The sequence below is a fragment of the Doryrhamphus excisus genome, chromosome 19, assembly GCF_030265055.1.
Source record: "Doryrhamphus excisus isolate RoL2022-K1 chromosome 19, RoL_Dexc_1.0, whole genome shotgun sequence".
Taxonomy (NCBI): Eukaryota; Metazoa; Chordata; class Actinopteri; order Syngnathiformes; family Syngnathidae; genus Doryrhamphus; species Doryrhamphus excisus.
The window spans coordinates 2,221,048-2,240,395 of record NC_080484.1 but is presented as its reverse complement, the minus strand read 5'-3'; the positions used below and the strand labels follow the sequence as shown (position 1 = coordinate 2,240,395).

The 19,348-nt window shown below is 32.6% G+C and overlaps 1 protein-coding gene across 2 annotated transcripts in view; it reads left to right on the top strand.

Moving 5' to 3' along the window:
• Positions 1–17,146, top strand: part of mbip (MAP3K12 binding inhibitory protein 1) — a 36,049-nt gene extending 18,903 nt beyond the window's left edge. Inside the window, exon 10 of one of the 2 annotated variants that reach the window (XM_058056466.1) lies at positions 16,531–17,146. The gene's annotated coding sequence lies outside the window, so the exon portion shown is untranslated. Of the gene's footprint in view, positions 1–3,525; positions 3,550–16,530 lie in introns of those variants that run through there. The other variant, XM_058056467.1, reaches the window with a different exon arrangement.
• Positions 17,147–19,348: the final 2,202 nt, after the last annotated feature.

Here is a 19,348-nt window from a genome sequence, read left to right as displayed (position 1 = left end):
ACCCGAGCCCCCACCCGAGCCCCCACCGGACACTTGGCGCTGCAGTACCTGTGCTTTATATATAGGTGGCGTGGAGTGCGTGGCGTGGCGTGGCGTTCAATTGCGGCTCGGTAATTGACTCTCGAGCCACTTGCTTTTATTTACACGCTAAATGTGCAGGCGGCGTCCTATATGCGGACGTAGGACATTTAGCATGGAGATCAAGATGGGGGGGGGGGGGGGGCGGTTCGGGAATATCTGCGACCTCAGAATATCACGTCGCACTCTTAGCCCCCTTCACGCCCCATGACATACGTTTAGATCTTTTCAGGAGGGGGGGGGGCGCGAGGGGAAGCTCCGCACTTTGCTGAAGCACTATCGGGGGCGTAAAGGGCGCGTCGCCATAGAGACGCCCCCCCCCCCCCCTGCTCATGGACCCGACCCACAAAAGAACGTAAAGGCTTGAGCGGGTTCTTGATGCGTTGGAGACCTCGGGAAGAAATAGATCGGATACAAAAAACATAAAACGTAAACAAAAAACAAAAAACGTAAACAAAAAAACAAAAACATAAACAAAAAACAAAAAACGTAAACAAAAAACAAAAAACGTAAACAAAAAACGTAAACAAAAAAACAAAAACATAAACAAAAAACAAAAAACGTAAACAAAAAACAAAAAACATAAACAAAAAACGTAAACAAAAAACAAAAAACGTAAACAAAAAAACAAAAAACGTAAACAAAAGACATAAACAAAAAACAAAAAACGTAAACAAAAAACAAAAACGTAAACAAAAAACGTAAACAAAAAACAAAAAACGTAAACAAAAAAACATAAACAAAAAACAAAAAACGTAAACAAAAAACGTAAACAAAAAACAAAAACATAAACAAAAAACAAAAACGTAAACAAAAAACGTAAACAAAAGACATAAACAAAAAACAAAAAACGTAAACAAAAAACAAAAAACAAACAAAAACGTAAACAAAAAACGTAAACAAAAAAACAAACAAAAAACATAAACAAAAAACAAAAAACGTAAACAAAAAACGTAAACAAAAAACAAAAACATAAACAAAAAACAAAAACGTAAACAAAAAACGTAAACAAAAGACATAAACAAAAAACAAAAAACGTAAACAAAAAACAAAAAACAAACAAAAACGTAAACAAAAAACGTAAACAAAAAAACAAAAAAGTAAACAAAAAAACAAAAAACGTAAACAAAAGACATAAACAAAAAACAAAAAACGTAAACAAAAAACAAAAACGTAAACAAAAAACGTAAACAAAAAACAAAAAACGTAAACAAAAAAACAAAAACATAAACAAAAAACAAAAAACGTAAACAAAAAACGTAAACAAAAAACAAAAACATAAACAAAAAACAAAAAACAAAAACGTAAACAAAAAACGTAAACAAAAGACATAAACAAAAAACAAAAAACATAAACAAAAAACAAACAAAAACATAAACAAAAAACGTAAACAAAAAAACAAACAAAAAACATAAACAAAAAACAAAAAACGTAAACAAAAAACGTAAACAAAAAACAAAAACGTAAACAAAAACATAAACAAAAAACAAAAACGTAAACAAAAAACCAAAAAACGTAAACAAAAAAACAAAAAACATAAACAAAAAACGTAAACAAAAAACATGGCCGACAAGCAATAAAATACAATACTTGCAATAAATACACATAGATAAATACTCCATGTAGTAATTTAAATCAAAGTATTTGGCCATACAAATTCTTTCCATTGTGTGTTGGCTTGGTACGATTCTATGTGAATACACAGGCAAATGAAGTATTTCATGGCTTAAAGTACTCCTCAATGTACTCACTTAAAGTACTCCACAATGTACTCACAAACAGGAGAGAAGAGCTGCTGCTGTGATTCTACTACAAAGATATCTCGTTATTGACACTTTTTATCTCGGTATTAGGACTTTCTACTTCATTATTTACACTTTCTATCTCGTAATTTCAACTTTTTAGCTCATAATTTCGACTTTTTAGCTCATTATTTTGACTTTTTAGCTCATTATTTTGACTTTACATCTCATAATTCGAGATTCTATCTCATAATTTTGACTTTCCATCTCATATTTCGACTTTGTAAACTCATAATTTTGACTTTATATCAAAATTTTGACTTTATATCTCGTAATTTCGACTTTTTATCTCGTTATTTTGACTTTCTATCTCATTATTTTGACTTTCTATCTCATAATTTCGACTTTCTATCTCGTAATTTCAACTTTTTATCTCGTAATTTCGACTTTATATCTCATAATTTCGACTTTATATCCAAATTTGACTTTTTATCTCGTCATTTTGACATTTTCTCATATATTTCGACTTTCTATCTCATAATTTTGACTTTATATAAAAATTTTGACTTTATATCTCGTAATTTGGACTTTTTATCTCACTATTTTGACTTTCTATCTCATAATTCGAGATTCTATCTCATAATTTCGACTTTCTATCTCATATTTCGACTTTCTAAACTCATAATTTTGACTTTATATCAAAATTTTGACTTTCCATCTCGTTATTTTGACTTTTTATCTCGTTATTTTGACTTTCTATTTCATATTTCAACTTTCCATCTCATAATTTCGACTTTCCATCTCATAATTTCGACTTTATATAAAAATTTTGGCTATATATGCCGTGATTTCGACTTTTTATCTCGTTATTTTGACTTTCTATCTCATAATTTTGACTTCATATCTCGTAATTTTGACTTTTTTATCTCATAATTTTGACTTTATATCAAAATTTCGACTTTTTAGCTCATTATTTGGACTTTTTATCTCGTTATTTTGACTTTCTATCTCAGAATTTTGACTTTCTATCTCATAATTTCGACTTTATATCCAAATGTTTACTTTTTATCTCGTCATTTTGACATTTTCTCATTATTACGACTTTTTAGCTCATTATTTTGACTTTCTATCTCATAATTTTGACTTTATATAAAATTTTGACTATACATCTCGTAATTTTGACTTTTTATCTCGTTATTTTGACTTTCTATCTCATAATTTCGACTTTCTTATCTCGTAATTTTGACTTTATATCAAGATTTTGACTTTTTATCTCGTAATTTTGACATTTTCTCATTATTTTGACTTTTCAGCTCATTATATTGACTTTCTATCTCATAATTTTCGACTTTCTTATGTCATAATTTTGACTTTATATCTCGTAATTTCGACTTTCCATCTCATTTCGACTTTTTAGCTCGTTATTTTGACTTTCTATCTCATTATTTCAACTTTCTATTTCATTATTTAAACTTTTTAGCTCGTTATTTTGACTTTATATCTCATAACTTCAACTTTCTATCTCGTAATTTCGACTTTCTATCTCAGAATTTCATTTCGACTTTCGGTCTTTTCATCTCATTATTTTGACTTTTTCCTCATAATTTCGACATTCTATCTCGTAATTTCGACTTTCTATCTCAGAATTTCAACTTTTTATGTCATTATTTCGACTTACCATTGGTATATATATATTTTTTTTCAGTGGCGGAAACAGGCTTCCATTCATCTGACCTCCAAAAGTAAATAAAAAACTGCAATAAACTCATACTCATTTTGACTGGCAGCTGTCATTTTCCAGATGCGTAACGAGTACATGTAATATGTGGACATATTTCCGGGGGGGGGGGGGGGGGGGGGGCAGACTATATATTTTACACGTACCAGTCCACCTGGTATTATTGTATCTGTAAAATTGTCATGCAATCTGCTATTATTATTTATTATTTTACATTTATATTTAAATATTTTAAAAATAATAAAATATTATAATAATTACAATAAAATTAAAATAATAATTATTATGTAAAATATGCAAATATAACAATATTATTATATATAATTAATATAATAATTAGCATTAATATAATAAATACAATCATAATAGTTATAATAATAATATAATAATTATTATTATAATTTTTATTATTATTATGTGCTTGTGTCTCTTTTTTCAGGAGCACTTTGTAAACAATACACCATGTCAACCAAACAACGAAATCGGCCATGATGCCAGGTCGTATGTTGAGTTTAAATGAAATACTTTGGAAAGATTGGGCGGGGCCGTATTCAAACACTTGGCGGGCCGGATGTGGCCCCCGGGCCGTAGTTTGCCCACCCCTGGAATAGCCACTGACTATATCTGTATACGAGTCTTGTGAGCACCGATCAACGCCGCGGTTTTCAGGAATGCAGGATTAATCTGCTGCATTTGCTCCCGGGTGTACTTAGCTTAGCATGTTAGCGGGGTCCGGGCAAAGTGTTTATGACGGTGGTACAAGAAAAGTGGGCGGCCTCCGTGTGCCGTAATGGTTGTCTTTTGATTTTCCGATTCTCCGTGGGCCTTTGGGAGCCGCAGGGATTGTCTCTTTGAAATTATTCCATTTTGCCCAAGAAAAAGAAAATGGATTGCACTGATCCTGTTTTGTTCCTGGAGGGGGGGATGTTGGGGGGGGGCGGCGGGGGGTGCAGTATTATCCGGGGGGGCTGACACCGGTGGCGAAGAGGCAATCACAGTGGCCCTCGCTCTGACAAAAACACTCCATCTGCGAGGAGAGGAGGAAATCACACCACAATGATGCCCGACTCTCCTGCCTCAGTCTGGCAGCTGGGCCCGGGGACCCGGGCGGCGCTTGCTCGCTACACAAACGCCACCCAAATCAGCAGCTGGAGCGGACAAAGGGGCCCGTGCACCTGCCGTCGTGCAACAACAAGCGTTTTTGCACAAAGTTTCTTAAAATCGATAAATGTGTTGCTAGCCCGGTCAACCTTTATACCGTCTTTTTCGTTAGTGAACAATGGAACAAGAGGCAAGCTACAAACGACAGTAAGGTCGGAAAAGTCGTAATAATTTCCGCCTTCCTGACCACGCCCCTTTCCAAATGTCACATACTGTATGTCCCGCCTTTTCATAGCTGTCCCGGGAAATGCCTGTAAGTTACCATTTTTTTTTTCTCCTAAATTTACGACTTTATTCTCGAAATTTCACATTATTTTAATAACAGAAACAACACATAATATTTCAATTTATGACTTTATTCCCATAAATTTATGACTTTTTTCTTGTAGATTTATGACTGTAAATTTAAAATATACTTATACTGTAAATAATATACTTATATACTTAAAATATACTTATACTTATACTGTAAAATATAAGTTTTATTTTCATAATTTTACATCAAATTTCGTTATTTGATGTGGTCTGTTACAAAATGCTCCTGTAAAAAGGGACACAAGCACATAATAATAATAATAATAATAATAATAATAATAATAATAATAATAATAATAATAATAATAATAATAATAATAATAATAATAATGTTGTCAATAATGATAATAATACTACTATTATATTAATATTGTTGTTAATAATATTAATATAATAATGGTAGTAATATTACAAAATACTCCTGGAAAAAGGAGCACAAGCACAATAATAGTAATACAAATAATGATAATAATACTACTATTATATTAATATTGTTGTTAATATTAATATAATAATGGTAGTAATATTATTATTATAACACAATAATAATAATATAATAACATTACTATAAATAATAATAATAATATTAATAATAATAATGTCAATAATGATAATACTACTATTATATTAATATTGTTAATAATATTAATATAATAATGGTAGTAATATTATTATTATAACAATAATAATAATAATATATTAACATTACTATAACTAATATAATAATTCTAATTCTAATAACAATAATAATAATAATGTTGTCAATAATGATAATACTACTATTATATTAATATTGTTGTTAATAATATTAATATAATAATGGTAGTAATATTATTATTATAACAATAATAATAATAATATATTAACATTACTATAACTAATATAATAATTCTAATTCTAATAACAACAATAATAATAATGTTGTCAATAATGATAATACTACTATTATATTAATATTGTTAATAATATTAATATAATAATGGTAGTAATATTATTATTATAACACAATAATAATAATAATATAATAACATTACTATAACTAATAATAATAATTCTAATTCTAATAACAATAATAATAATGTTGTCAATAATGATAATAATACTACTATTATATTAATATTGTTAATAATATTAATATAATAATGGTAGTAATATTACAAAATACTCCTGGAAAAAGGAGCACAAGCACAATAATAGTAATACAAATAATGATAATAATACTACTATTATATTAATATTGTTGTTAATAATATTAATATAATAATGGTAGTAATAATATTATTATAACAAAATATTAATAATAATATAATAACATTACTATAACTAATAATAATAATAATTCTAATAACAATAATAATAATAATAATAATATAATAACATTACTATAACGAATAATAATAATAATTCTAATAAAAATAACAATAATAATAATAATAATAATACATTGAGAAACACACTTTACAGTGCACATATAGCAGATTGCATGACACTTACATGTAAAATATGTGTAAAAATATACGTGTACAAATGGACTGTTACGTGTAAAATACTACATAATCCCCCCCCCCCGTCAATTTTGTTAAATTAATGCGGCCCGCGAGTGAAAAAGTTTGCCCACCCCTGATCTAAACCTTCCTGTTTTTGTGTTATTGTGTATTAGAAACTATATTTACTTTGCAAAAATGGCCGTGTTTACCCTTTGACGCCACAGCGCCACCTGTGGCCACCTTCAGCATGGCTAACACTCAGCTAGCAATTTCTGGAAAGAAAGCATGCGGCTAACTGAGATGTTTGCTAGCAAAAGAAGAGCCATTAGGAAGTTAAAAGTGCAGCTCGGCCCCTATTAGCATTCAATAGCATCACCTCTCTTCTCCACGATGCGTGCCGTACCTGGGGATACACACACACACACACACACACACACACACACACATGAAAAAGAGGGGCCTGACCCCCACGCCGCGACCCGCTCTCTCTACCCCCACCCCCGCTATTAGCAAACAGAAGAGAGCCCAGCTGACACCGCTCCTTGAGATGTGCCATGCAGGCAGGCCTGTGATTACAGAGCAATCCTGAGGAGACACACACCACACACTACACACACTACACACCCCAACACACACACACACACACACACACACACACACACACACACACACACACACACACACCTTAGAAAGTCAACCATCTCTGAAATGGATGTTAATCTCTGTCCAGACGAGCTGCAGCAGCCATGAATAATCAATACAGCATACAGCCGTCATAGCATAGGATCATACAGATTTACACTCAAATGGACCACTGTCATACCGCCATGTGGCACCATGTGGCACCATGTGGCACCATGTGGCACCATGTGGAGAGTGGAGCATACGGACATATACCATGATCTAGAAGGTGGATCATGGTGTATACGTGATCTAGAAGGTGGATCATGGTGTATGCCGGGATCTAGAAGGTGAATCATGGTGTATGCCGGGATCTAGAAGGTGGATCATGGTGTATGCCATGATCTAGAAGGTGAATCATGGTGTATGCCGGGATCTAGAAGGTGGATCATGGTGTATACCTTGATGTAAGAGGGGGATCATGGTGTATACCTTAATGTAAGAGGGGGATCATGGTGTATACCATGATCTAGAAGGTGGATCATGGTGTATACGGTGATGTAGAAGGTGAATCATGGTGGATGCCGGGATCCAGAAGGTGAATCATGGTGTATGCCGGGATCTAAAAGGTGAATGCCGGGATCTAGAAGGTGGATCATGGTGTATGCCGTGATCTAGAAGGTGGATCATGGTGTATACCGTGATGTAAGAGGTGGATTATGGTGTATGCCATGATCTAGAAGGTGGATCATGGTGTATGGTGTGATCTAGAAGGTGAATCATGGTGTATGGCATGATGTTGAAGGTGGATCATGGTGTATACCGGGATCTAGAAGGTGGATCATGGTGTATGCCGGGATCTAAAAGGTGAATGCCGGGATCTAGAAGGTGGATCATGGTGTATACCGTGATGTAAGAGGTGGATTATGGTGTATGCCATGATCTAGAAGGTGGATCATGGTGTATGGTGTGATCTAGAAGGCGAATCATGGTGTATGGCATGATGTTGAAGGTGGATCATGGTGTATACCGGGATCTAGAAGGTGGATCATGGTGTATGCCGGGATCTAAAAGGTGAATGCCGGGATCTAGAAGGTGGATCATGGTGTATACCATGATGTAGGAGGTGGATCATGGTGTATGCCGGGATCTAGAAGGTGAATCAAGGTGGATGCCGGGATCTAGAAGGGGGATCATGGTGTATACCTTGATGTAAGAGGGGGATCATGGTGTATACCTTGATGTAAGAGGGGGATCATGGTTTATACCATGATCTAGAAGGTGGATCATGGTGTATACGGTGATGTAGAAGGTGGATCATGGTGGATGCCGGGATCCAGAAGGTGAATCATGGTGTATGCCGTGATCTAGAAGGTGGATCATGGTGTATGCCGTGATCTAGAAGGTGGATCATGGTGTATGCCGTGATCTAGAAGGTGAATCATGGTGTATGCCGTGATCTAGAAGGTGAATCAAGGTGGATGTCGGGACCTAGAAGTTGAATCAAGGTGGATGTCGGGACCTAGAAGGTGAATCATGGAGTATACCGTGATCTAGAAGGTGGATCATGGTGTATGCCGGGATCTAGAAGGTGAATCATGGTGTATGCCGGGATCTAGAAGGTGGATCATGGTGTATGCCGTGATCTAGAAGGTGAATCATGGTGTATGCCGTGATCTAGAAGGTGAATCAAGGTGGATGTCGGGACCTAGAAGTTGAATCAAGGTGGATGTCGGGACCTAGAAGGTGAATCATGGAGTATACCGTGATCTAGAAGGTGGATCATGGTGTATGCCGGGATCTAGAAGGTGAATCATGGTGTATGCCGGGATCTAGAAGGTGAATCATGGTGTATACCGTGATGTAGAAGGTGAATCATGGTGTATACCCAGATCTAGAAGGTGAATCATGGTGTATGCCGGGATCTAGATGGTGGATCATGGTGTATACCGTGATCTAGAAGGTGGATCATGGTGTATACGTGATGTAGAAGCCATCTTATCTTAGAAGGTGGACCTAAGCAAGTGTTAGTTAAGAGTATGCAAGGTGAACATGGAGCATTTCTGGAAGTATTTACATGAGACGCTCAAGTACAACATCCAATAGAAATAAATGAGGACATGATGATGGACATATAGAGGTAGTACACACCACACATGCTAGGAAAACTCTACATATTATCTTGTGGGAAGGAGGGGGGAGTAGGAAAGGGGGGGGTAGAAATCAATCTCAGGTCTCTTTAGTTAATCCGCAACGGCTCTCTCCAGATCCCTGCCGCTAATAAGGTATCGAGCAGGTGAGGCCAAGGGTTGCGAGGCGGCGAAGGAGAGGCCCGCGGTCCGAGCGGCGGCGGCGGCTGGCACGGCTCCAGTGCAATTACGGAGCACGTGTACGGGATGGAAGCGGCAGAGATAGAGGAGAAGAGGAGGGAGGCTGCGGCGGTGGGGAGAAAGAGAAAGCGAAAGCGAAAGAGAGAGAAAAAAAATCGATCCCATCTGCGGTACGATGGTTAATTAAAGCAGCTCTCGAGCGGGCCGAGGATGAGAGGCTTGGCCGAGCTCCTGGAGGCACGGCTCTGATTACTGGCACAGAATGGATGGTTTCTTAGCAATGAAAGGAGGAGGCCAAGAGACGCCTGGTGGGGAGCGCTCACCACGTCAAGGAGCAGCAGGAAGAGAAGGCGGTGGCGGTGGTGGTGGTGGTGGACGTGCGTGCGCGCACAAACATCCATGCATGCGGGTGTGCGTGCGTGTCGCCACTTGAACACGCGCGTATACGTCGGCGTGGTTTGCCGATGAAAATCAGGATGTAGGCCGCTAATGAATTCTAATGTGTCTGCAACAAGAGGAAGTTAATGGAGATAACAGGAAGGGGTCACCTCGCAATGCTAGCTACAGCCATCATGTATGGAGGACCAAAAACTGACAAAATAATAAATAAATAAATATTTAAACATAAAAGCAAAAATAAATACAAAAATAAAAAACAAGATTCAAAAATTAAAAATAAATACAAAAATAAATGTAGAAATAAATACAAAAATAAACAAGATTCAAAAATTAAAAATAAATACAAAAATAAAAAACAAGATTCAAAAATTAAAAATAAATACAAAAGTAAAAAAACAAGATTCAAAAATTAAAAATAAATACAAAAATAAATGTAGAAATAAATACAAAAATAAACAAGATTCAAAAATTAAAAATAAATACAAAAATAAATGTAGAAATAAATACAAAAAAAAACAAGATTCAAAAATTAAAAATAAATACAAAAATAAATGTAGAAATAAATACAAAAATAAACAAGATTCAAATATTAAAAATAAATACAAAAATAAAAAACAAGATTCAAAAATTAAAAATAAATACAAAAGTAAAAAACAAGATTCAAAAATTAAAAATAAATACAAAAATAAATGTAGAAATAAATACAAAAATAAACAAGATTTAAAAATTAAAAATAAATACAAAAATAAATGTAGAAATAAATACAAAAATAAAAAACAAGATTCAAAAATTAAAAATAAATACAAAAATAAAAAACAAGATTCAAAAATTAAAAATAAATACAAAAATAAATGTAGAAATAAATACTTAAATAAAAAACAAGATTCAAAAATTAAAAATAAATACAAAAATAAATGTAGAAATAAATACAAATAAAAAACAAGATTCAAAAATTAAAAATAAATACAAAAATAAAAAACAAGATTCAAAAATTAAAAATAAATACAAAAATAAAAAACAAGATTCAAAAATTAAAAATAAATACAAAAATAAATGTAGAAATAAATACAAAAATAAAAAAATTAAAAATAGGGAAAAAAAATTCATATTAAAATGAACAAAGCATTATTAGAGCCCTGTAGACATGACAAAACACGACTATAGTCACATTTATACTTTTTTTTATGTACAACATATTGCGCAACTGCAGGGTCTCGAGACACATGCTAACTCGCCCTTCGAGTTATTTCCTTTCAACTTAAATAGCCAAAAACTTACCACTTCCACACGGATAGGGAGGACAACTATTAACAGTTATTTAACCTTTAACATGAACATGAATCAAACGTAATAATTTTTTTTTTCGGGTACATGATACCATACAGCATCCATATCAAACTTGCGTCCTGCGGGCCACATTTGGACCGCGGGCCGCGTGTTTGAGACCCCTGATATATATAATTCGATACATAATCAAATTGGCCCCATAACTATAACTTGGCTTATCATGCTAATTAATTAATTAACAGACACGAAAGGTTGTGACTGCTATTATATTTCATATTTTGCAAGCAGCACATTAAAAACAAATATATATATATATATATATACAACTTAATAAACATAAAGGCAGCTCTTGTGTGGGTGTACTTAATGATTTGCTCGTCTCAAACTGGGTGCCAGGATGCTCCCAACATTTTGGTGTGACCCCACCCCCCAATGGTGATAAATGGTATCGCATAAGCTGAAGTGGGGAGCTTTTTTTTCCCCAAAAAATTGGACTTATTTGGACACATATAATTTTTTATTATTATTATCACTCAAAAACAAACAAAAATGTACACGAAAAAAGTCCAAAATATTCAAGAAAAAAAGCTATAAATTTATGGGAATAAAACTTGTAAATTTAAAGTCATAAATCTACAAGAAAAAATTAATAAAAATTGTAAAAATCATAAATTTATGGGAATAAAGTCATAAGTTTGAAATATTACGTTTATTATATTACGTCCTGCCTCTTCACAGCTGTCCCAGGCAATGCCTGTTACATTTATTAAAATAATGTCAGATTTCCAGAATAAAGTCGTAAATTTAGGAGAAAAAAAAATTGGTAACTTACAGGCATTTCCCGGGACAGCTATGAAACAGTATTTGGCATTTAGAAAAGGGGCATGGTCAGGAAGGCGGAAATTATTACGCCTTTTCCGACCTTATTTTCGATTGTAGCTTGCCTCTTGTTCCATTTCATTACATTGTTCACTCCCTAATGAAAAAGACAGTATAAAGGTTGCTGGCTAATGTTTACCGTCTTTTTTTTTTTTTTTTTTAATTTTGGATCATAATGAGGTTTAAAGTAGAGGCGGGGGCGGGACAAAAATAACAATTAAGTGAAATAAGTTGTTTATCAGATGATCAAAAGTTGAAGACCGTCGCTGAAAAACATGACACAAAACTCTCCAAATGTTCGGAATCGACCCCCCCCCTCCACTGTGACGGGTATAAAACATCTCAGGTGGGATCTCCTTGTCATGTCGGTAACCGTCAAGGTTACATTTTTTTTTCTCATCAGAGAATAAAACGTCTTTCCGCCTTTCAATGTCCCGTGTTTGACGCTCCTTGGAAAAGTTCAAGGAGACGAGGTCTTTGAATTTCGTTTTGGTTTTTGAAAACCCTTGCAAAAATAAAAACATGTAAGCTAATTCAAACTTAAAAATCAAATTATTTTGTTGAAAAAAATAACTTTTACTGAATATATATGTATTTGTGTCTTTGTTATATATTTTTTTTACTTTGTTTTAAAAATATTTTTTGCTTAATTTGCAATTTTTTATGCCAATTCTGATGCAGTGACAATTTTTCATGTTTTTCTTCATTATTTAATTTTTTTTTTTTTTATTTAAAAAAAGTCAGAAAAAAGATCTAAAAAAAATAGTTTACCCTTCCCAAAATCGGCACACAAAATATATCCTTAAATTCACTTTAAAACTCACTCAAGCAGGATAAAAATAGCCAAGCATAACCGATGACTTGATAGTGCTGTTGCACTCCAGTCCTGCAGGTGGCAGCAATGCGCATTATGAAGTCAATAATAATATTTTCTTTGTAATGTACAGACGATGAAGGTGGAGAACAAAACATCTAATTAGATAAGTAAATTTTTTCCACTTTTTTTGCTTTGTTTTATTTTAAGACTTAAGCACTTTTTTGAAAATTTTCAAAATAAAATCTTGGTCTTGATTTTATTTTGAAAATTTTCTTTTGTGGGAAAAGTGCTTAAGTCTTAAAAAAAACAAAGCAAAAAGCAAAGCAAAATAAAATCTTGGTCTTGATTTTATTTTGAACATTTTTGTGGAAAAAGTGCTTAAGTCTTAAAAAAACAAATGTTTTTTTTTAGACTTAAGTGCTTAAGTCTTTTAAGACTTAAGTGCTTAAGTCTTTTAGGACTTAAGCACTTAAGTCTAAAAATAACCTTTGTTTTTTTTAAGACTTAAGCACTTTTTCCACAAAAATGTTCAAAATAAAATCAAGACCAAGATTTTATTTTGCAAACAAAGGTGTTTTTTTTTTAAAGTGGAAAAAATGTACTTAAGTCTTTTTAAGACTTAAGCACTTTTTCCACAAAAAGAAAATTTAAAATAAAATCAAGACCAAGATTTAATTTTGAAAATTTTCTTTTGTGGAAAAAGTGCTTAAGTCTTTAAAAAACAAAGCAAAAAAAAGTGGAAAAAATGTACTTAAGTCTTTTTAAGTCACTTTTTCCACAAAAGAAAATTTTCAAAATTGGTCTTGATTTTATTTTGTTTATTATTTTATTGTTTATTTATTTGTTTGTTTTTTAAAACTTAAGCACTTTTTCCACAAAAATGAAAATTTTCTTTTGTGGAAAAAGTGCTTAAGTCTTAAAAAATAACAAAGCAAAACTATAAAAATCCTCATATTTTTATTATTATTATATATTTGATTGCTCCTTGATTTGTTTTTATCTTTGTTATTGCAAACTAAAATAGCAAAGAATGCTAGACATGAGTGATGTTCCACTCCAGCCCTGTGGGTGGCAGTAACGGTCATGGCTACAAAGTGAGTCTGGTGCTCCCGTTGGCCCCTATACCGGTGGACTGTAACGCTACAAAGTCCACAAAGTCCACAAAGTTTAGTATAAATGATGTCGTTTTTTTGCGTAATCCCGCCAAGTAAGCGTCGCTAATGGGACAAAGTGCGTGGATGAAAGGCTCATCGGGCTCACTCAGCCGTGGAGTGCTTACATTAAAGCGGCGAGGTGAAGGTGTATGAATTATGTATATGATGCTGATTTCCATGGCGCCGATCAAGCGGGCTAAGCGGGCTGATTGAGGCACAGACGTCTGAGGTCAGGGCCCCCGCGCTAACCGCCGTCGGGAGCTTAATGAGAAAATGACACGCTCTCGCCGACGGAATCAGACGGAACCGGCGGCGGATGGCGAGGAGACGAGCGGCATCTTTTCTTGGCTTTCCGTTTGTTGGGCGGCGGCGGGGGGGGCGTTTGCTTTTCAAGTGTCACCGACACGACACAAAATTTATTTATGAGCGCAATTCAAAGTGCGAGACTCTTCAAGGTGAGCGACAGGAAGCAAGTACAGACGATGAAGGTGGAGAACAAAACATCTAATTAGATAAGTACATTTTTTCCACTTTTTTTGCTTTGTTTTTTTTAAGACTTAAGCACTTTTTCCACAAAAGAAAAATTTCAAAATAAAATCAAGACCAAGATTTTATTTTGAAAATTTTCTTTTGTGGAAAAAGTGCTTAAGTCTTAAAAAAAAACTTTTTTAAAGACTTAAGCACTTAAGTCTTAAAATTAAGACTTAAGCACTTAAGTCTTAAAAAAAAAACCTTAGTTTTTTTAAGACTTTTTTAAAGATTTTATTTTGCTTTGCTTTTTGCTTTGTTTTTTTTTAAAGACATAAGCACTTTTCCCACAAAAGAAAATATTCAAAATAAAATCTTGGTCTTCATTTTATTTGATTTTTACTTGATTTTTATTTTATAAATTTTTCCACAAAATATAATTTTCAAAATAAAATCAATATTTTATTTTGAAAATGTTCTTTTGTGGAAAAAGTGCTTAAGTCTTTAAAAAAAAAAACAAAGCAAAAAAAAGTGGAAAAAATGTACTTAAGTCTTTTTTAAGCACTTTTTCCACAAAAAAAAAGTGTCACCGACACGACACGAAATTTATTTATGAGCGCAATTCAAAGTGCGAGACACTTCAAGGTGAGCGACAGGAAGCAAGTACAGACGATGAAGGTGGAGAACAAAACATCTCATTAGATAAGTACATTTTTTCCACTTTTTTTGCTTTGTTTTTTTTAAGACTTAAGCACTTTTTCCACAAAAGAAAATTTTCAAAATAAAATGACCAAGATTTTATTTTGAAAATTTTCTTTTGTGGAAAAAGTGCTTAAGTCTTAAAAAAAAAAACTTTTTTTAAGACTTAAGCACTTAAGTCTTAAAATTAAGACTTAAGTCTTAAAAAAAAAAACTTAGTTTTTTTAAGACTTTTTTAAAGATTTTATTTTGCTTTGCTTTTTGCTTTGTTTTTTTTTAAAGACATAAGCACTTTTCCCACAAAAGAAAATATTCAAAATAAAATCTTGGTCTTCATTTTATTTGATTTTTACTTGATTTTTATTTTATTAATTTTTCCACAAAATATAATTTTCAAAATAAAATCAATATTTTATTTTGAAAATGTTCTTTTGTGGAAAAAATGCTTAAGTCTTAAAATAAAAAAACAAAGCAAAAAAAAGTGGAAAAAAATAAAATCAAGACCAAGATTTTATTTTGAAAATTTTCTTTTGTGGAAAAAATGCTTAAGTCTTAAAAAAAAACTTTTTTTTAGACTTAAGCACTTAAGTCTTAAAATTAAGACTTAAGCACTTAAGTCTTAAAAAAAAAACACTTAGTTTTTTAAAGACTTTTTTAAAGATTTTATTTTGCTTTGCTTTTTGCTTTGTTTTTTTTTTTAAAGACATAAGCACTTTTCCCACAAAAGAAAACATTCAAAATAAAATCTTGGTCTTCATTTTATTTGATTTTTACTTGATTTTTATTTTATTAATTTTTCCACAAAATATAATTTTCAAAATAAAATCAATATTTTATTTTGAAAATGTTCTTTTGTGGAAAAAATGCTTAAGTCTTAAAATAAAAAAACAAAGCAAAAAAAAGTGGAAAAAAATAAAATCAAGACCAAGATTTTATTTTGAAAATTTTCTTTTGTGGAAAAAGTGCTTAAGTCTTTAAAAAAAAAAAACAAAGCAAAAAAAAGTGGAAAAAATGTACTTAAGTCTTTTTTAAGCACTTTTTCCACAAAAAAAAAGTGTCACCGACACGACACGAAATTTATTTATGAGCGCAATTCAAAGTGCGAGACTCTTCAAGGTGAGCGACAGGAAGCAAGTACAGAGACCCGATGCTCAAATCCAGCGGGATACATGGTGGTCGTCTCCAGCGACTGTAAAAAGTGATGACGTCACGCGTATCCGCAGGTGAATGATTGACACGCAAACGCAGCATTCCTGCACCGCGGGCGCCGCACCCGGCAAACACACAAACGGTGCGACTCTTTTTGGCCTGTGTAAACGCCATTAACTGTTTGATCGCCTTTGTGTCGCTATCAGGTGTTGTCAAAGATTTGCGCTGTGGAGGAGTGGACCAGCCAGTCCACCGACAACCTCGGCAGATCATCAGGATGGAACAGACTCGTCTTCCTACTCTCACATTTCTTTTTTTAAATTTTAATCTTCCTATATTTACAAAATCCCTTAATATTAATTTTTTAAAAATTTTTTTATATTATTTTTTTTTTCCACAACCTAATTTTATATTAGGTTGAAAAAAAAAATTTTTTTCATCATATTCCCATCTTATTCTCTTTTTTTCTTTTAATATTTTGACTTTCTTCTTATAAGATTACAGCTCTTTTGGCCATTTCCACCTATTTAAACTTATTTATCATACAGTAAATGCTCTTCCCATAATTATCACTTAATTTTCATAATTTTTTCATGTTATTTTGGTAACATTTTAATTTTTTCCCACACTAATTTTCACCCCAGAAATTAATTGTATTACTTTATTAATTGTTTTGTTTGTTTCTTATGACCGATTATTAAGACCACATTTGGGGGCAAAAATCTGAGATGTTGAGAAAGTGATAAATTCATGATAAAAAAGTCATAAATTGATGAAAAAAAGGATAAATATTAATTTTAAAAAAAAGGATGGATAATTTTTAGTGTTCAGTACATCATACGTAGTAGAAAAAAGTCTAACTTTCTGCTACTAAAGTGGTGTCATTTTAATGTTATGACATTATTCTTGTTCGATTTTGACATTAATATTTGGCTTTATTTTTGAAATATTTTATTTCAAATAATTTATTTAAAATTTTAATTTTAAAATAAAAAAATAAAAATGTCTTTGTGGGTGTGATTGTAATACTGTTCCACTCCAGTCCTGTAGGTGGCAGTAATGTGCCTTAAGTGACTTAAGTTCTTTTGGTATTGCCTTTTGAAAAATATTACATATGATTTTGATCTTTTTAAATACATAGTTTCTTCTTTTTATTTGTATATCTATCATTATTAAATTATATTTATATTTTATGTTGATTTTTAAGATTATTTTTAAGATTTTTATATGATACACAGTCTATTTTTTATTACTGTATCGCCTTATTTTAAATTTACTTGCGTTCTCAAATATTGTAGTATAGTATATAGTACAGTATATATATTATATATATTTTGTATTCATCATTATTATTTTGTCTTATTTTTTATTACTATGAAATTATGATTTCTATTATATGAATTTTATATTAAGTTGCAGTATAAGATTTTTATGATATACAGTCTTTTTTTATTACTGTATCACCTTATTTTTAATTTACTTGCCGTCTCAAATATTGTAGTATAGTATGTATAATATACTATATATATTTTGTGTTCATTATCATTATTATTTTGTTCTTTTTTTTACTATGAAAATATTATTTCTATTATATGAATCTTATATTAAGATGCAGTATAAGATGTTTATATGATATAAAGTATATATTTTTAATGATATTAATATATTATTTAAAATTTTATTTTAAATATACTTGCCTTCTTAAAAGTGGTATATTTTTTTCTAGTTAGTTATTTTTTATATTATTTGTCCTATTATTATTATTTAGCATATTTTATATTATTGTAATTTGGATTATACCATTATTTCGTAAACTCAATATTATTTAGTGTTTATAAAAAATATTTATAATTTTTAAAAGCTGTTTATTATTATTTTTGTAGTTGTATGATATTGATAAAAACAAACTAAATCATACAAAAATTTTTTTTAAAAAAGCATAGAATGATAATGTATAAATATAATATTTTTTGCTGCCCAAATAGTGGAATCCTCCGATGCCTTAAAGGAATATTCCGGGTGAATAGATGGTCTGATCCGAGCACTAATGATCCGAGTATTGATAAAGAGGCGTGTCCATGCAGCACACATATGACATGGTGTACATTAGCTGCGTTTCAAAAGGCTTTTAGCGTCCTTACTTATGGCTGAAGAACCTCTTCTTATCTCCTTCTCCTCTTATGATGCACACGAACGCATCATCAGCATCTTCCTGCTCTTACGCTGCAAGGTGGTTGAAGACGAGACGGGCGCTCCCCGCGGCGCTAAGTAAATACTCGCCTAATGGCCTCTAGGAATTCAGCGTAGTGACCTACACGTCTATGTTCTCTTCTTTTCTATCTACCAATATTCAACCCCGCCTCTCCCCTCCCCCTGCCTTGCTCCACCACCTCCTTTGATTATGAATTAAAGGGATTGCAAATGGCGTGGCTGTCCCCTCTTGATTGCCGTATTTGATTAAGAAATGTCACCGTTTTTTTTTTTTAATTTTTGTATTTCTTAGCCTCCGCTGTTTCGTGATAGCGTGCTACCGAGGCGCACAATGGCGCGGGCGAGGACGTCAAAGTTGCACTAATCAAACACATTCTTCGTTCAAGGCTGGCAGACGCGGCAACAAGAGGACAAATGACAATTAAACCAGCATTGACAGGGAAAGGTAGAGCTAGATTAGATAGAGCCAGGGGAGCAAAAAAAAAAAAAATCACTGATATTGGTGCGCTGATTGTGATGCAAAGTCGCCTTGTTATGCAACGTACTCTTCTCGGAGCGGCGGGCCGACTTGATGGGGATCGACTTTGCTTTATACGCACGATATTTTCGCCTTCGCCCGATCCGGACGTGAAAAGTCATCATGGAGGAACCTCAAAAGTTGGCGATTACACCAACTCTGTGCCATTCGGGAAATCAAATGCACATTCCAAAGGTATATTTAAAGAGGAAGTCTTTGTAGCGAAATGGAGAGCTAGCTAGTTTTTTTTCCTAGTCATTGTTATTTTTTATATTATTTGTCCTATTGTTATATAG